The following is a 6,694-nucleotide window of genomic DNA, read 5'->3' on the forward strand; positions in this document are numbered from 1 at the left end:
ATTGATGTCTCTAAAGTGTTTAAGACTCTGAGAGTGGCCAGAGTTTAAGTGAGATCGTGAGAATGAGACATCCCTATTTAGTGCTTTTTCAGCTCTGAATACACAAAAGGGTCTGTAATGTGTTGTTGGGATGGTAACTGTTGTTGTTCTGGTGATGTTCTTTAAACAGAAGACAAGTTCCCAACCAACTCAAGAATAAAATGTCTCTGTCTCTGTCTCTGTCTCTGTCTCTGTCTCTCTTTCTCTCTCTCTGTGTTAGTGTATGTATGTGTATATAAATGTTTTCATAAAAACATATCTTTGTTTCTCATACATATTCTATGAAATATTCCTTATTCTATGGAAAATTGCACATTTGTGTATTGAAACTTTCAGTTAACCCAGTGAAATACCTCATTGTATCAGTATCTATGGCTCTTTCTATAAACTTTCAGTAGTTTTTCCATGTAATAGGACAATGAAGGAAGGTCATGAAAAAAGTGACAAAAGGAATTGATCCTGGCCCTTGGTTTTATATATTTTTGTATTATTTGAATTGTCTATTCAGGGGCAAAGGAATATACCAGAATTGCTACACTGATTCCAAATTCCAGTTCATAATATACCAGTCCTTAGCATGGCTCTAAATGTAATATACAAATATGTGTTATTTCAAGGCACATGCATAGGACTGTTATGGAATTCACCCTATATTATGAGAATCAACCAAATTCTCTCTTTCTCTTGCTCTCTTTATCAGCTCATAGCATGTAATGTCATGAGTTCCTAGTACTGCCCGATTGGGGCACTCTCAGTGGATTCTCTCACGCTTGATAGTGCTGTGTAAGCAGGTATGTTGCTGAAGGAACCTAATGGAGCACACTAAGTTGAATGACACAGCTGTCTCACTGCTGAGTCACCTTGACACATGAGGCTGTCAACAGCACTTTCTTCCCTTAAAGCCCTTTCCATTCTCCACTCTCCTCCCCTCTCCTTTTGTAAGTTTAAATTTCTGGAGCAGCAATCATGGAGCTCCTAGCTCCTATCTCAAGGTATCTACCTAAGGTAGCTTACACACCTTCATTAGTAGAAAACTCATCTCCCTGACTTGCCTTGTAAGCTACCCTGAGAGCACTCTGGCTTTGTTCTGTCTTTTGAAGATCAGGAAACGAGTTTTTGTACCTTTCTGCGAAAGTGTTTACACACACACACACACACACACACACACACACACACACACACACACGGGGGGGGGTAGGGAGAGGGAGAGGGAGAGGGAGAGGGAGAGGGAGAGGGAGAGGGAGAGGGAGAGGGAGAGGGAGAAGGAGAGAGAGAAGTCAGCCTGGCAAAACAAAGCTGAATAAGTGTGGAATAAACACAGTCTTCTTTCTTTTTTTCTTCACAGTGAAGAAGCGAGAAGAACAAAGGTCTTGGCCAAAGGGACAGGACAATGAAGGATGGCACCTGTCAACAGTGTGGCTGGAGGAGTGTGGCCTCCATCTACATGGTGTAGCTTGGGACTTAGAAACTGGAGAAATGCTTTTCACTTCTCCCTTTGGTTTGATGGGCTGGCCTAGGCCTGCTGGCACAGAGACAAGACTTGCATAGCCTACATGAAATTAAACTGAAGGTGAGGTTTTGTTTAAGCAAAAATGTCATCGTTCTCTTTTAGCTATCTAAAGAGAAAAGATTGGTGTCAGATTGTGAGGATGCATTTAGTAGGTAGTATATTTAGGTCATTATCACTTTCTAGGGTAGTAATCATGGAGTAACTATAAATGCAAATAAATAATTTTTTGATAAAGAATAACATGTGTTGAAATACCATTTATTAGGCAGTTTATCCCACTCATTCCTTCTGCCAAAGTTATGGATCATTTTTACATGATACATTTTCTGTTTGTTCATTTCTTGGGAGCATAGTTGATCATTTGCCACATCCTTTTGTCACACTCCCCTTTAGAAAAATCGCTTCAGGGACTTCTACTGCTCAGGTACAAGCCACAACAGTGAGAACAGATGAGTGATGCTCCTGTCAGTTGAACTGCCTCACTCCCTAGATTTAGTTCCCAAAGACCCATTCCACTGCCCCCCACCATCCTTCCCCACCACCCACTCTGATGATAATACCTCTGTTTCCGGCTCCTGCAGACTTCAGCTGTCAAGGTGCAGGCCACACCAAGCAAGAGAACTAGAGTAGGCGACTACAGTTTGAAGAACAGGTGGAAGCCAAGCAGGTAGGTGAACTCTCTGCTGGATCAGAGATCACACAGAAGGTCAGAACCCAGATAGAAAAGGACCAGTGGATGTCCTCCACTCACTCAGTGCCCCTCATGCCCACTCCTCAACTTGGAGAGAACCTCCCCCATGACTGTACTAATGACCAAGTTAGCCACCAAAAATCTAGTCCCCAACTTAGAAAGATACTCCCCTACCAGATCAGAGGACACAGAGGCCACCAGAAATCCAGGCTACAAAGATCATAAGACCAAAGAGGAAACAGAAACCAAGGGACAAAGCACCATCTAGTAGAGACAAACTAAGAAATCAGCACCTAGACTTGTGGTCATCCCAAACCCAAATGCCTAAATGCCGGTGTAAGAACACAATCAACAATAGCCAGGGCAACATGGCACCACCAGAGCCCAGCCATCCTCTGACAGCAGGACCTGAATATTCCATCATAGCTGAACTAGAAGAAAATGACCTTAAAACCAACTTTATGGAGATGATAAAAGTCTTTGTCTTAGGGTTTCCATTGCTGTGAACTAACACCATGACCAAGGCAACTCTTATAAGGGACACCATTTAATTGGGGCTAGCTTACAGGTTCAGAGGTTCAGTCCATTATCATCATGGCAGGAATCATGACAGTGTTCAGGCTGGCATGGTGCTAAAGAAGGAGCCAAGAGTTCTACATCTTGATCCAAAGGCAGTTAGAAGATTCACATCCTCAGGCAGCCAGGAGGAAACCCTCTTTGCCCACCCCCACAGTGACACACTTCCACAACTTCTAACAATGCTACTTTCTGGGCCAAACATATTCAAACCACCCTAGTATCTAAAGAGGAAATGAAAAACTACCACTTAAAGAAATCAAGGAAGAGGAAAACAAATTGGAGGAACAGTCCTGTGTCAAAAAGAAAAGAAAATAAACAAACAAAATCCCAACAACAACAAAACAGGTGAAGGAAAAAACTGTTGAAGACATGAAAATGGAAATACAAACAATAAAGAAATCACAAATGAAGGGAATTCTGGAAATGGAAAAATTTAGGTAAGTGAACAGGAATTACAGACACAAGCATCACCAACAGAATATAAGAGATTGGAGAGAGAGAGAATCCAATAAAAGAAATGGGTTAATTGCTCAAAGAAAATGTTAAATATAAAATGTTACTAACACAAAAATCCAGGAAAGTAAAACACTATGATCAGACAAAACCTAAGAAAAACAGAAATAGAAGGAGAAAAAGTTCCAGCTCAAAATCCTAGAAATTGTATTTAATAAAATCACAGAAGAAAAATTTCCTATTCTAAAGAAGGACATGCAACTTACAGAACCATTTTTGCTATGTTAATCCTACCAATCCATTAGTATGGGAGGTTTTTAATTTTTTCTTAAAAAGACTTGAAATTCTTGTCATATGGGTCTTTCACTTCCTTGGTTAGAGTTATACTGAGATATTTTATATTATTTGTGGCTATTGTGAAGGGTGTTATTTTCCTGATTTCTTTCTCAGAGGGCTACTGACTTTTTTTAGTTAATTTTATTTTCAGGCACTTTGTGGAAGGTGGTTATTGCTGTAGGAGTTCTCTGTTGGAATGCTCAGGATTGCTTATGTATACTATCATATCTACAAATAATGATACTTTGACTTCCTCCTTTTCCATTTGTATCCCCTGTGCTGGGGACAGCATACCATGATAGGGACTGCCAGCAGTAGGCTGGGGTGGAGACATCTCAGAAGCCAGAAGCAGCTCCTTTTAAAAAAGGGTGGCCTTTGGGACCCTGAGAAGCAGGAGACACATACCTCTAGGGGACTGCCATCTCAAATAAGAGGCTGCCAGAGTAGGCTGGGTTGGAGACATCTCAGTAGCCCACAGCAGCTCTTTGTAAAAATCAGTTGTTCCCATTTCTCCTAACCTTAGCCCTGGACAACGGCTGTATAGATTTCATTTGTGCGTGACTGCTTTTCAGTTGACCTTGCTGTGTATAATTATTCTATTATATCTGACTTTCCTACTTCTTTCTCCTTTTACTCTGATGAATTCTGTGAAACTAGATGTGTCTTGATGTAATGATTCTTTTTTTTTAAGACCTTACATATTTAATACAGTGTGTTACCCCTGTACAAATGGGAAAAACTTAAGTTCAACATTTCTAGACCAATATGGCTGTTAATTTCTGTACAGTGCCAACTCAACACAGTAAACGGGGATACTTTTTTCCAAAGTTGACAGCACAGGTAAAGTTTCAAAAAATTCAAATTATATATCTGTATGTATATATTTATATTTATATAAAAAGACCAATAATAGCAGTGTGTTATGCATCAACAGCAGCAACAGCTTTTCCAGGTTCTGCAGTCATCTGAACAAAACTGTAGAGACATCCAGCACACTCCATTAAAAAAAAAAAAGTAAAAAAACAAAACCCGAGAAAACAGCACAGTTCTGTTACTCTTGTGGTACCTGGCACCATTTTTTTTTTTAAATTAGCTTCTCAATCATCATCTGGAAAGAAAACATTCTGAGCAACATCATTAAAAACAGCTCTGATAAAGCACGGTCACTACTACGTATCATAAAGCAGGTACAAGCTATTTTACATCCACAGAGGTATGATACAGTACTGTCCTACATCTATAATACTAGAGGATACAATTTAAAAGGCATTATTTGAGACTTGATTCTACTTTTCCAGCAGAGGGCCCAAAGGATGGTGTGACACAGCTTTGTAAAGAAACATACTCTAGACAGGATTTCCTTTCACTAGTGGCACACTTCTAAGGATTCATTCTCTCCATGAATGTCAGCTAAAACCGTTATTAAAAAAATGAAATATCCCTAGAACAAAACCGTATAACCACCGGATTCACATGAAGATGACCTAGTGGAGACAAGCTGGACCTCACCTTACCAACAAGCTATCAAATCTGTTATGTTTAAACAGTGAGACCTCCAAGGAAGGAGATGCCAAGTAGTGCTTCAAAGCTTCGGACCGCAATCAAACACAGCATCCTTTTCAACAGAAGCAGAAGCTCATCTGAATATGCTCAAGGATGCTGACATCAACATTTAATCATCTCCTCACTCATCCAGGAAGAAGGGGAGATCAGTTACTACTGTACTTTATTGTGTTCAACCAAATCACCATGTTACAAAAATAGCAAGCTGCCATAATAAAAAAAAGGCTGCTCTATCCAGCACCAGATAGCATCATTTTACTTTCAAGCCTAGAAATTGCACACTTGTATATAAACCAACCGAAGATGAGGATTGAGAGTTCATCTTGGTGCATTTTTCCTTTGATGAATATGAAGTGTCCTTCCTATCTTTTTTGATGACTTTTAATTGAAAATTGATTTTATTTGATATTAGAATGGCTACTCCAGCTTGCTGCTTCTGACCATTTGCTTGGAAAGTTGTTTTCCAGCCTTTCACTCTGAGGTAGTGTCTGTCTTTGTCTCTGAGCTGTGTTTCCTGTAGGCAGCAGAATGTAGGGTCCTCATTGCGTATCCAGTTTGTTAATCTATGTCTTTTTATTGGGGAGTTGAGGCCATTGATGTTGAGAGATATTAAGGAATAGTGATTATTGCTTCCTGTTATATTCATATTTGGATGTGAGGTTATGTTTGTGTGCTTTTCTTCTCTTTGTTTTGTTGCCAAGATGATTAGTTTCTTGCTTCTTCTAGGGTATAGCTTGCCTCCTTATGTTGGGCTTTACCCTTTATTATCCTTTGTAGTGCTGGATTTGTAGAAAGATATTGTGTAAATTTGGTTTTGTCATGGAATATCTTGGTTTCTCCATCTATGGTAATTGAGAGTTTTGCAGGATACAGTAACCTGGGCTGGCATTTGTGTTCTCTTAGGGTCTGTATGACATCTGTCCAGGATCTTCTGGCCTTCATAGTTTCTGGCGAAAAGTCTGGTGTGATTCTGATAGGTCTGCCTTTATATGTTACTTGACCTTTTTCCCTTACTGCTTTTAATATTCTTTCTTTATTTTGTGCGTTTGGTGTTTTGACAATTATGTGACGGGAGGTGTTTCTTTTCTGGTCCAATCTATTTGGAGTTCTGTAGGCTTCTTGTATGCCTATGGGTATCTCTTTTTTTAGGTTAGGGAAGTTTTCTTCTATGATTTTGTTGAAGATATTTACTGGTCCTTTGAGCTGGGAGTTTTCACTCTCTTCTATACCTATTATCCTTAGGTTTGATCTTCTCATTGAGTCCTGGATTTCTTGTATGTTTTGGAGCAGTAACTTTTTCTGCTTTACATTATCTTTGACAGTTGAGTCAATGATTTCTATGGAATCTTCTGCTCCCGAGATTCTCTCTTCCATCTCTTGTATTCTGTTGGTGAAGCTTGTATCTACAGCTCCTTGTCTCTTCTTTTGGTTTTCTATATCCAGGGTTGTTTCCATGTGTTCTTTCTTGATTGCTTCTATTTCCATTTTTAATTCCTTCAACTGTTTGATTGTGTTTTCCTGGA

Source organism: Rattus norvegicus, chromosome 11 (genome assembly GCF_021556685.1).
Source record: "Rattus norvegicus strain SHRSP/BbbUtx chromosome 11, alternate assembly SHRSP_T2T, whole genome shotgun sequence".
NCBI lineage: Eukaryota > Metazoa > Chordata > Mammalia > Rodentia > Muridae > Rattus > Rattus norvegicus.